Here is a 12567-nt window from a genome sequence, read left to right as displayed (position 1 = left end):
TCGAACGCTCCCGGGAAAATATGAGTGTTTCAGGATTGTATTTCGCCATTTTAATTATCGGTAGCTGCCGTTGTGTTCGTTTAGTAATCATTGTTGTATTTCGCCACAGTAGTGACTGCTTTGTTTTGGTCTGCTGCGAAGTAAGAAATGTTCATCGTCATTAATTTCGTGAAGGGTGAAGATACGACTGTGTTGCTGAAAGAAAACTGTAAAGATTGGAGACGAGAAATTTTTAACCTTATTTGTATCCCCAGGTTTTATTTATTTATTTTTATTGAAGTATCGGGAATGAGTTTTTTTTTTAGATGGATTTCGGTGAAACTTAATAAACGCAGTGTTTTTTTTTTTTTTTCTGTGTGTGCGTGAGTAAAGGACGTAAACAGGAGCGTGTAAAACAACGAACAGAGATGGGAACAAAAAGTACAAGGGAAGGAGAAGTTGAAGAGTACGAAAGGGGGAGCAGGGAAGGAGGGGAAGAAAGAGTGAGTTGTGCATATGAAGGGATAGATGAATTATGCATAGAAGCGTACATGTAGCGCGCACTCATTCTATATCTCGCCTTTTTTATACCCTGTCAATTGCCCCTTCATTTTCAGCTCTACCCATTCTCATCAACTTTTTGCTTGGCAGATGGGCATTCTACCCTTAATTATTTTCACTCCCCATATCTTTTTCTTGCCTGTCTGTCACGGTTTATTCACACTTTTGCCCTATAATCTATCTATAATTTCATAACACGAACCCCTTCTATAGTTTTTTGTTGGAGTGTGTGTGTGTGTGTGTGTGTGTGTGTGTGTGTGTGTGTTTGTGTGTGTGTGGGTGTTGAAATTAAGCATAATTATCTGTGACGTGTGAAGAGCTGTTTACCTGACTTTAATTGCAAACAGGTGTACTGGTGAGTCAATACGGTGATGAGGTTGTTAATTGGTGTTTGGCATTCTAGTCTGTATACCTGTAGCGAGGGGGGAGAGAGAAGGAAAGTTAGGAAGAGGACAGGGAAGGGATGAAAGACTGTAGAAGAAGGGGATGAGAAAGATAACTGTGTGTGTCTTTGTATTTTGCATTTTTGTGTGTGTGGTGTGGTGAGAAGAGAGGAAAGAACAGACAGGGGAGTAAAAAATAATGTAAAGGTAATCATATAAAAAAATACATAATAATAATGATAATAATAATACTGGAGAAAATAAGGAATGTTTGCACAGGAGAAAAAAAAAAGACGTCTAAGGATTTATCTGATGCGGTGACACTATCGGGGCAAATTCTTGAAGGAGTAAAACGTCAGATAAAAAAAAAGAAAAAAAGTATTAGATAAAAAAATATTCATCATTGCAATAATCTATATGTTCATTCCCATTCATATAAATACAAGTATGTAAATATAACTCTTAGATATCGCTTGTGTTCTCGAGTATTGTTTACACTACTACCGAAGTGTGCTGGAGAAGTAGAGAAGACAGTTGATATAAAGGGGTGGTATTTGAACGCCATTCCGGTACGAGAAGTTAACTTATTGGCCTGCGTGTGTTTAGCGTGAATAATTGAACTGGTGGGTGGCTCATGTGTGATTAGATGGAGGCATAGATTGGTACCCATTATTATTATTCCATACTTGTCAGTCGATACAAGTCATCTCATATCTCTCTCTCTCTCTCTCTCTCTCTCTCTCTCTCTCTCTCTCTCTCTCTCTCTCTCTCTCTCTCTCTCTCTCTGTTGTGCTCTTGTGTGTGTGTGTGTGTGTGTGTGTGTGTGTGTGTGTGGCGCCACGAACCATGTCTTTTTGTTATGACATTTTTTGTCGAAAATGAATGATTACCCCTCCTCCTCCTCCTCCTCCTCCGCCTCCAGAGAAGGAAACGAGAAATGTAATATTTCACGCAAATAAATAACTAATCTCTCTCTCTCTCTCTCTCTCTCTCTCTCTCTCTCTCTCTCTCTCTCTCTCTCTCTCTCTCTCTCTCTCTCTCTCTCTCTCTCTCTCTCTCAATTAGCCTCGATGTACACCAAACCAATGACGATATTGTTATGACAGCGATAATAGCTTTCAGCAGTGAAAGTGCAGGCAATGACTTGATTATTTGCAGGAATTACACGTAGACTAAGTGTCCACGCAATACTACACTACCTCTAGTACCAGGGGAGCCAATAATGGGAGGAGATTCACGTCACACGCTGCGGAGATGATGGTGGTAGCGGTGTGGTTCCCTGCCGTTAGCTCTTCGTCAGATCAGCAGGCGAGGGCTCGTCTGTGTTTGTGAAGTGCAGGTTGGTATAAGTCGTTTCTCGGGATTCTAGCTGTGTGGTGCTGTCAACATTCGTGATGTCGATATGTGAGGCAGTGTATATGTGTGTGTGTGTGTGTGTGTTTGTGGGGGGGTGATTTTTAGTGTGTACGATAATTTAACGTAATAATGAGAGAAAGAGAGAGAGAGAGAGAGAGAGAGAGAGAGAGAGAGAGAGAGAGAGAGAGAGAGAGAGAGAGAGAGAGATAATATGCTGGGTTCCCGGAATAAGATTAAACTTTAGCCGTTCGCTGTGCCACGTGGGCTTGCTTCGTCGCCTCGTGATGCGCCTGACCGCATTCCACCACTCCTCCCTCACACCACTGCTTCACCGGACTCCCGTAAACCTGCGCATGTGTTATTACGAGATATCATTTGGTCAGCATTTTTCTTATAGATTTATATTGTCTATCTTGCTTTGGTATTTATTTATCTTTTTGAAGGAGAGATTTATCGTTTCTTTTTTCTAAGGAATACATGTTTTTTTTTGGTGGTTTATTTATTTATTTATTCCTTGCATTTTGTACGAGATTTGTCATAACAGGCTATTTATTTATTTATTTATTTATTTATTTTCTTCTACGACTAGTTCCGTTGCCGCGGTCAAGATAGGCGTAACAAAGGTCAAATAAGGGAAACCACAAGAGAAAGTTATACCAGAAAGCATTAAACTAGTGATCGAAATAATGTATCACAAATTTATATCGTAGAAATAATCGTTAAAAATTCCAAAGCTTCGTCTTTCACGTTCCACATTCCCACACACCGCCTCCATCCTCAGATTCGCTCACTCCACTCTCATAACCCACTGTAGGTTCTTCTCATACTTCATCGTGCTCTACTCCTCAACGCACTCCTCTACTCCTCATTCTCATCCCCATCCTCTACCTTCGTCACTGTTAACTTGCCTTCTATCTTCACCTTTCCTCACCCGCGTCACTCCCTACACCTTTCCACCTCATCCGTCACGTTCACATCACGCCCGAGCGGAGCCACGCACACTTCATCAACACGTACTCCAGTCCAGTATACATAGTGTGTCGATATCGTAATGTTAACACCTTCGCTACTATTTGCATTTCCACTGCCAACGTTACCACCCATCACCACCACCTTCGCCCATCACCACTACTACTACCATTATTCTTTCGTAGTAGCAATACACTTGGAATGAATAGCAAGAAATTACAATATAGGTGCGTGCGTGGAGACTTTGGGTTTTTTCGTGGGAGAAAGAAAAGAAAAATATGGAATTTGTTAAAGTTATTCAGTCCATAAAAAAGTAGTATTGGTAAACTTGCAACATTCACCAACTTCAGGAATAAAAAGCTTGGTTATAAGAAGGAATGGCAAGATATGCTTTTAATTTTCTTAGGAAGTTGAAAGGTATATATTTAATCAAAGATGAAGCATAGACAGTAAAATCCTGCGATGCGAAATTATTCAAATCACTGGCGGAAATGAAAACGTATAACCGCAGTAAATTCGGTTAATAAAGCATTCCTAACAATACTCTTGCGTAAATGGATCGGTTACAAATACCGGGGCGTGAATTTTTTGGAAACTTCTTCCAATATTAAAAACCAGACCAAATAAATCACCATTAGGAATACAAGTTTCCTGGAGGTCTGACTACATAACAAAGGACGCGAGGGGGAATGGGAAGGGACGGGGATGGCATAGTGCAGGTCAGAGTGCTCGTGTTCCAACTTCCTGAAATGTATGTGTGTGTCTGGCCCTCAAGAGATTTTATTCCAGCAAAATGTTCAAGGAACCTTTCTAGCTGTTGCCTCATCGCTATGTAAGGATGCACCTGGATCATGTTTTTGTTGTTGATGCAGTTGTGATTAGTGGCGATAATTTTACTGTGATTGGTGACTTTGTCTTATGCTTCTTGATTCTGAGTTGATTCCAGCCACGCCACGGTGTTTTTAAACATAAAACTTCCCTCGCTTCTACTGAAGGGTATCAACTTTTCAGTGTCAGGAAATTTCTTAGTTAAAACATATAGCAGCTTATCTTGTTTAATGTCTTCAGTAGTGAATCTTTATGTGAGCGAAAAAAAAAAAAATACCATTGAATATTTTTACATAATAAGGAGTCTAGCTTAGAAACAATAATGAGAAAAAATCTTCATTGCTTCAAATGGCGCTACTGTAATACTCGTAGGTATAGGAGAGGATTAAAAAAAAAACGGTGGATAATCTTATTTCGGATGTTTCTTGATATTTAATACTTGATACATTAGTATTGCCCATATTACTTAGAGTGAGTTTAAGGATCACCCTGGCGATACTTGGCACTGAACCATACAATGACTGCTATGGCGACAGGAAAACCTTGTCTCGCTCAATGGTAGATGCCTTTAGCGGGGCGCGGACGTGGTCACCGTTAGGTGGCCATGGCGACTGTGCGATGACTGCGTGACTCGCTTTCAGGTCCCGCCCGAGGTGTGAAGCAAATTGGCCTCGGTGTAAACAACGCTATCTTTAGTTCGTCAGTGCTTCACAGTTTGCCGCGTATGTTTTCTTTTTCTCTCCATTCTTTCTTTTTTTTTTATTTTCTTTGTTACTTTGTTTATTTCTTTATTATTTCATTTACGTATCTTATATATTTTATTTATTTATTTTATTAATTTTCTTGTTTCTGTGTCTTTTGGTGGGAAGCAGAAGCAAAGCCGTCACACCTTGCTGCTTCTTGAACACACACACCAGACAAATAATCTTGGACGGTTAAAAAATTTAGAGTACTAGGAAGGAGAGTAGCATTTGCCGGAGAAAGCTTGGGCAATGCTTTAATTATTCACACGATACGCCAATAATATGCCACGCTTGTCATCAAATACTGCCAATTACTGCAATTCTAAGTTATTTACGGCTCGTTCTGAGCAAACGTACCACTCACCACCCCAGCACAACCTGTAGTACTTCCAGCGCTCGCTTTGAAGGCAAGGGCGCTCACGAAGTCTTGAAGTAAAATGAACGAGTGAATAGATTAATGAGCTCCTTCATGAGTGTGGAGTTCAATTTTGTGTATGATTACAGTAACCTTCTTCCTTTCACTTATGATATGAAAGGAACAACGACTTTTTACGAGTTTCTGAATTACAAAGGCAGTTTTTTTTTTTTTTCACACGATTCGAGATTCAAATGATAAGTGTATTTTTTTTTTTTTTTTTTTTACCGAAGCCTACTCAGAAATTGAATTGTTTAATACGAGACTTAGATATGGCTGACGATAAAGGACTTGCAATTTTTATCAATATCAGCAACGGTGTGAATCGATCTTGAAAAATGCCACGTTCTTCCTATAGTGCTAGTATTCCGGGCCACCTCCATGAAACACACACACACAGACACACACACACGCACATCGATGTTCCGCTCACCCACCACTGTCACTCCCATACCTACAACACATACACACCTACAGTCTCCATAAACAAAGCAGTAAGCAACGTTTGGGGCGCCGGGAGGGACCGTGGGGCGTCTGGGGATCCGTCTCGCCGCGGCCTTCAGCAGTTTGGTCGCAGCCGAGGATCAGCGCACCATTGATTGGCTTATGCAACGTGCTCTTACATGTTTGGTTGGTGATGGGTGCTGTTCTCTTCTTCCTCCTCCTCCTCCTCCTCCTCCTCCTCCTCCTCCTCCTCTCACAAATATTCCCGTTAGGACTAAACAGTTTGTTATTTCTTCTTATGTGTTTCTCCTCATCATCCTCTTCCTCCTCCTCATCATCATCGTTGCCGTCAGTCTCTCTCTCTCTCTCTCTCTCTCTCTCTCTCTCTCTCAATTTTCAGCAAACAAAACACAAATTTCAATCAGAAAGTCAACAAGGAAGAAAGGAGAGCAATAACGCGATGCCAGCACTGTCTCTTTGTGTCTGCATATCGCGTGGCTTAGAGCGTGACACAGTAACATCCAGGCATTTCATCTCATTTGCTCCGCGCCGCCCGATGTGTGAATTGCGACTTTTAAGCCTCTCCTCAGGGTACAAAAGCGCATTGATTGGGAAAGAGAATGAGTGGGGTATGAATGTGGTGGAATGAGTGAGTGAGGAGTGGTGGAGGGCTGTGGTATAGTGGAGTGGAAGGGTAGGCTTGTGGTTATCTGTGGATGGATTAGGTGGAGGTGTTGGTATTGTGGTAGAGAGGTGCTGTGGTGGTTTTTTTTCTGGTAATTCCTGCACTCACGTAAATTCTACTAAAAAAAATTCCTTTATTAAAATTTCAGCCAAACTAATTTCTTCCATGATAACCTAACCTAACTTAACCTTATTTAACCTAACCTTGAGTAATTTGTCTTAGGGAGAGTAATTTTGGAGGAAGCTTGTGGAGGATAATTACCTACGACAACTTAGACATTGGGTATAGCAAATGAGTGGTAGTTTGTTGTGGATTTTTCATAAGAACATCACATTAAGTTACAAGAAGCCAGCATCCCTACACGTGGCAGTCCCTATACAAAACATAAATACCTATTATTACTAACCTTAAATTTATCTAACCTTAAATTTATCTAATCTTTTGAGTAGTCCTATTAGATTGCCACTAGCAGCCTCAGAAACTATTTGTAAGGTGTTAGTATTTAGATTATTCTCTCTCTCTCTCTCTCTCTCTCTCTCTCTCTCTCTCTCTCTCTCTCTCTCTCTCTCTCTCTCTCTCTCTCTCTTATTCATGGCTGTCACTTGTGTGTGTACGTGTACATCTTTTAGCGACATGAGTACGTGCGTTCCTTTATTGCATGCACACACAACTACAGTTATTTGTGCATCATTCCCTCGTGTAATATAACATGTAACCTATCCATGTGTGTGTGTGTGTGTGTGTGTGTGTGTGTGCAGTGGGGTCTATACCTTGGCCTTGTAGTGTACGTCATTGTTACCGCCCACACCGCACGGGATATGCACACAACACTGACGTCTGTGTGTTTTATTTATTGGCTCGCCAGTACTTTGTCTCCATTTGGTGCCACCGCTGTTGTCACGGCTACCGCCACCGTCCCCCGACAACAAAAGCATCACCAACAACAAAAAAGACAATTTGAATAATAATAATAATAATAATAATAATAATAATAATAATAATTCTATGTATACCCAGTTCACCATTCACGGATTTGTTCCGCCAGAATCGTTTCCGGATCAATCATTACATAGCGAACTAAAGCTATATTCGCCCGGGGCTGTGCTGATGTGGAAGAAAGGCCGCCTGCTTCCTCCCTCTATTCGACTGAGCAGCTAACTGGGGCAGTCATAATGTCCTTGCCCATTCCCCAATATTTTTGTATATACTTATTTATTGTTTTTTTTATTTATTTTTTTTTTTTTTTGCATTGACATTTTCTATCACTTAGTCAAAGAGCCTTGTTCTTACCGGGGAACGTAGTTTCTAGATCAGCGTAATGACGACGAGTGTTATTAGGTTTTTTTTTTTCTCTCTCTCTCTCTCAATAGAAAGCAGGCGAAATAAATGTCAAGGCCTGCATGACATAACTCAGTAAACATGAAACCAACAAAACACTGTGACAAGGGCAAGTGACACACACACACACACACACACACACACACACACACACACACACACACACACACACACACACACACACACACACACTTCGATGATGCGTGAAGTAGATTATTCCAAGCGGTATATTGCGACAAACATCCTGCTAATCGTTTGACATCTCTTCCTGAAATACCACGTGTAGGTCAGCCGAGTCAAACCAGGCCAACTCGCGCTAAAATATCGTGATTCCGATGTTTAATTAAGGCTCCATTATAATTAAATGCGTTAACTCTTGACATTCTGCCTTATGACTTTGATGTGTGGCACTGCCGCTCACCCGCTTCACTTACTTTTTATGGCTTAAGCTTCCTCTCAGAATATAAAAATATATAGTAAATTAGTTAGTTAATTGATAATGCGATTGTAATAGACGGGTGATTAAAGATTTATGAGTCCTCAATGCAGAAAACAGAATAAATCAAACTGGTGTCGTGATAATGAAAAAAAAAAAAACTGTCCGGACGTGCCAAAGTCTAGATATGCCGTACATATATTACAAATCTGAAAGTTTGCTTTTGTTTTAATATTCTAAATTCATTCACTATTTTGTGCTCATGAGCCTCTTCTAATACTTCGGATCAGTACAGCTCAACTCTCCCCCTGCTGTTCCCAAGTAGTTGCCACAGCGGATCGCCCTTCTCCACCTTCGTCTTGCATCTTAAGTTGCACCGAATCCCCTCAATGACGCATGAACCTTCTCTTTGGTCTTCCTTTCTACCTGTGGGTCACCTCTTGAGCACTACTGATCGTTATAATCTATGAATATCTCAACATGTGATTAGATTCTTACATTTTTGTACTCTTCATCAGATTTGTAGGTGTGGTTGCAATGTGTGGAATGAGTTAAAAGACGAGTAAAAGGTTCATGTATAAGAGAAAAAGGTGGTAAGTAATAATCTGATATTCAATTGTTCCTGTGTATAGGTCAGCATGGGAGTGACCTTTTCAATCAAGTATTCTTCAACATCAGTGACCTTTGATTAGAGAGAGATGGATGGGGACGCCCTGGTGGTGGTGGTGGTGAATTATGTTCGTAATAATGTGATCGTGTGTATTCCTGAAGCCCTGGTATTAATATTGTCGGTGTCAATGTTGCTGTTGTTGGTGTTGCTTGTAAGTGATGGAGTTACTTGTAATAGTGTAGTAGTAGTAGTAGTAGGTAATATGAGAAAGGGAAAGAAATAGCAGCAGCATAAGCAGTTATAGTGAAGGTAGTGGGAAAAGGTAGAGAAAGAAAGAAATATGAAAGAGTAGAAGAAAAGAGTAGTAGTAGTAGTAGCAATACTGTGATTTGTTGCTGCTACTGTTATTGTTGGTGGTGGTGGTGGTGGTGGTGAACGTGGTGCTAGAAGTAGTAAAGTCAATGAGAGAGGTAGCAGTAGTGGAGTAGTGGAGTACATGGTGGTGGTGGCGGAGGCAGAAACAGCATAGTGCATTTTCTCACCTTCAGTCAAGTGCAACACAAAGAGCATTCCACGTGTCATAACCTCATCACCTTTACAACTTTCTGAGAGATGCATTGACAACACGTAACGGACAGAACGAACCGCGACGGGAGGAGGAGGAGGAGGAGGACGGGGGGGGGGAGATTGAAGAAAATTAAAGAAAAATACGAGGAAGGGGTGGAGGAGGAAGTAAAGACATAAGAAAGTAAAGCACGAAAGTGCGTAAATAAAAGAAAGAGAAGAAGAAAGTAAACAGAGAAGAGGGAATATGAGAAGAAAGGAGAGGAAGAGGGAGGGAAAGGAGGGAAAGAGAATAGGGGAGGAAAACGAAGAGAGGGAAGGAAGTGAGGAGAAAAGGAGAGGGAAGAGAGAGAGACCTTGCAACACCCACACTTGTACATCTCTCCACGTTAATCAGGCAGGGCAACGACTCTTTTTCACTTCTTTTCACAATACTTCGTTAATGCCACTATGGTGTATTAAAGGATGGGGAGGGAGAAGTGTGTCCCTAACATACTGAGAAAAGAGAAGTAGGAGGGAGATGGTGAGACGGTAATACAATCTAAAAGAAAGGAATGGAGGAGTATGAGGAAGAGGAGAGGGAAGAAGAGGAAAGAAGAGATAACTTGCTGTGCAAACGAGGAAGGAAAATATTGTTCATGCAAGCTTAGTCATGAAGAAGCATATTGATGGAGAATTCTTAAAACACCAGAAAAAAAAAAACTTGGCAGTAAAGAGCATTATTCTTTAGACAGATAAAAAAAAAAAATATATATATATATATATATATATATATATATATATATATATATATATATATATATATATATATATATATATATATATATATATATATATATATATATATATATATATATATATATATATATATATATTAATAAGATAAAAACAAAATTGAATAATCTGTTAATAAACAAAATCGAGAAAAGGAACATGTATTTTGTAGTATTTAAACCAATAAGGCAAATAGCACCATTTTTTAGCCGCACAAAAAACAAAGGAGGAATCGAGTATTCTATTAGCAAACAAAGGTAAGGAAAGGAATATCGACTCAGGATGTGCGACTTTTAAACCAGCAGGGAGAGAAAAGTTCACCTTAGCATACTCAGAGTTGCGAGCGAGTGGCGGACACTTAACTTCCGGCCTCCCCCGTGACCGTTCCTCCCGCGCACACCCACCTCCCCCACCTCTCACCCCCGCATCTCACATCGTCACTCACTCCCACGACTATTTCAGACTCATCCCTTTGCCTCCTACTCACCCTTCTTTCTACCTCACACTCATCTTTCTCTCCTCTCTCACATCCTCGCACCCTCACACTACCAGTTCATTCCCTCGCCTTCATTCACTGTACAATACCATTTCAGGCATCTCTTATTCATCCGCGCTCCCGCAGAACTCACCCTCATTCCACCACTTCCACCTTTCTCTCTCTCCCGCATAATTCCGCGTGACCTTTACTTCCTTCGTTTGTTCCGTCCGGCAAGGAAGGTGTGGTGGTGGAGAACACAGCGCTTTTTTTACTCAAACCTTAGCGTGGTACCAAGTTGTCAGATTTGTAAAACAGAGTAATGATTATATATTTTCTTTTCAACGAACGCAAAAAAAACAAACAAAAATAAAAAAAACTATACTTGCTTCGGTGATGATTTAAACAACAAAGAGAGTGCAACAAGAAAATGAAGGTTGCTATCCCTTTACTTTTACCCCCCGGTGTGTTTTAACAAAGAATAACAAAGTAGTTGCATCAGCAATAAATCTGCGAACAAACTGACGAGTGCAGCAACAGTGAACTCACCACCCCGCTCCCCTTCTTTCCTAAACCAGTCCTTGTCCCGTCCTCTATCTCTTCAATTTCCGTATCATACTACTGTTACTACTACTACTACTACTACTATTACTACTACTACTGTCCATCACCACCACCACCATCACCACAATTCCCGTCATCCCATAATACAGACGACTCCTAAACTCAATAAAATCACCATTACTAATAATAAAGTAAATGAAAGCTTGATCATAGTAAATAACTACACAAAAATTACTCTCTTGATTACACACACACACATCATCCTAAACAAAAATTCCTCCAATGGCAAACAGAATATAATTAAAGTGATATCAAGTCACTGGAAGAGTTAAATACCCTTAATTGCCACAACACAGGCGACATTATGCGCTGCTGGCAAATGCGAACAGTACTTGACAAGTCTTGATGTGAGGGAGAAGTGACAGTCCTCTTCCCTGCCCTCGTCCTCGTTCCTCCTCCTCGTCCCTGTCCTTGTTCTCCTTCTCCTCCTCCTCCTCCTCCTCCTCCTCCTCCGTGATGTTTTTATTACGAGGCTGCGTCATGACGGTCGATGTCCACCTCTCAGCACGCAGCTATCCAGTTCTTACCCGTAGCTGCGGGTTTGTTGCCTCTGCGTGCATGAAGGCGTGGCGGTAAGTACTGATTGTGAGCCACGGGGACTGAGGGAAGGAGACACCTGCTTGTTGTAATTGCGGTGGGTCCTTTATTCGGGCAGGTAGAATTGGTATCTTTGTCCAGGATGGAAGGGCATCTCTGAGGTAACTGTGGTCTCGCTTGTCGTGTGGTTGTGTTGATTCGTGGCGCTTTTGTGCGTCTTCATACTTGTATTTACATTTTTTATATACAGCAGCGGGCGAGTTCAGTGTCCGGAGCGCTACGTCATTTGGGATGCCTTGATGTTACGTAAGTTGAGGCCCCGATGGACGTAATACAGAAACCCTTTACCTTTACACCAGAATTCTCAGCCATGGAAAGGTCATGGAGACAGAAGGTAATGCTGTAAGCGGTCAAGATGTTACAAAATTTAATAAAAAAAAAACTGGATACTTTGGAGATCAAAGTGGTGAGTCCCTTGAGGAATACGAAGCCAAACCCTGAGACGAGACTGTAAAGCGTCAGAATTATTTTGAAAACTTTGATGTCCTTGTTTTTCGGCAGTAAGTGCGCAGATACTGCGTTAGCATGGTTGTTTTTGAGTCGAAACTCTTAGTATTTCAAACATTGATATCAACCAAGCTTGTGTCGACGCAGCCACACTGTTTATCGTGCTACTTTGCCGAGGCAGTACATTTTTCAAGGTTATAGTCTTACTCAGAATGTATTTATAGCATGAGTGGGAGGAGGAAGGACTTTGAACCACTGACAACGACCAAAAATCTTTCATCGAGCGCCACTGTACGATTATTTTCACGGTTTCCGAAAGCTGACTACTCCCCCGTCTGC

At 41.0% G+C, this 12567-nt stretch overlaps 1 protein-coding gene across 1 annotated transcript in view; it reads right to left on the bottom strand.

Moving 5' to 3' along the window:
• LOC135114128 (uncharacterized) overlaps window positions 1–12567 on the bottom strand; it is a 37985-nt gene that overhangs the window by 6649 nt on the left and 18769 nt on the right. The gene's annotated exons all lie outside the window — the stretch shown is intronic.

The sequence above is a fragment of the Scylla paramamosain genome, chromosome 27 (assembly GCF_035594125.1).
Source record: "Scylla paramamosain isolate STU-SP2022 chromosome 27, ASM3559412v1, whole genome shotgun sequence".
Classification (NCBI taxonomy): Eukaryota; Metazoa; Arthropoda; class Malacostraca; order Decapoda; family Portunidae; genus Scylla; species Scylla paramamosain.
Note: the sequence above shows the minus strand (reverse complement) of the source record. Positions and strands in the feature narration are given on the sequence as shown.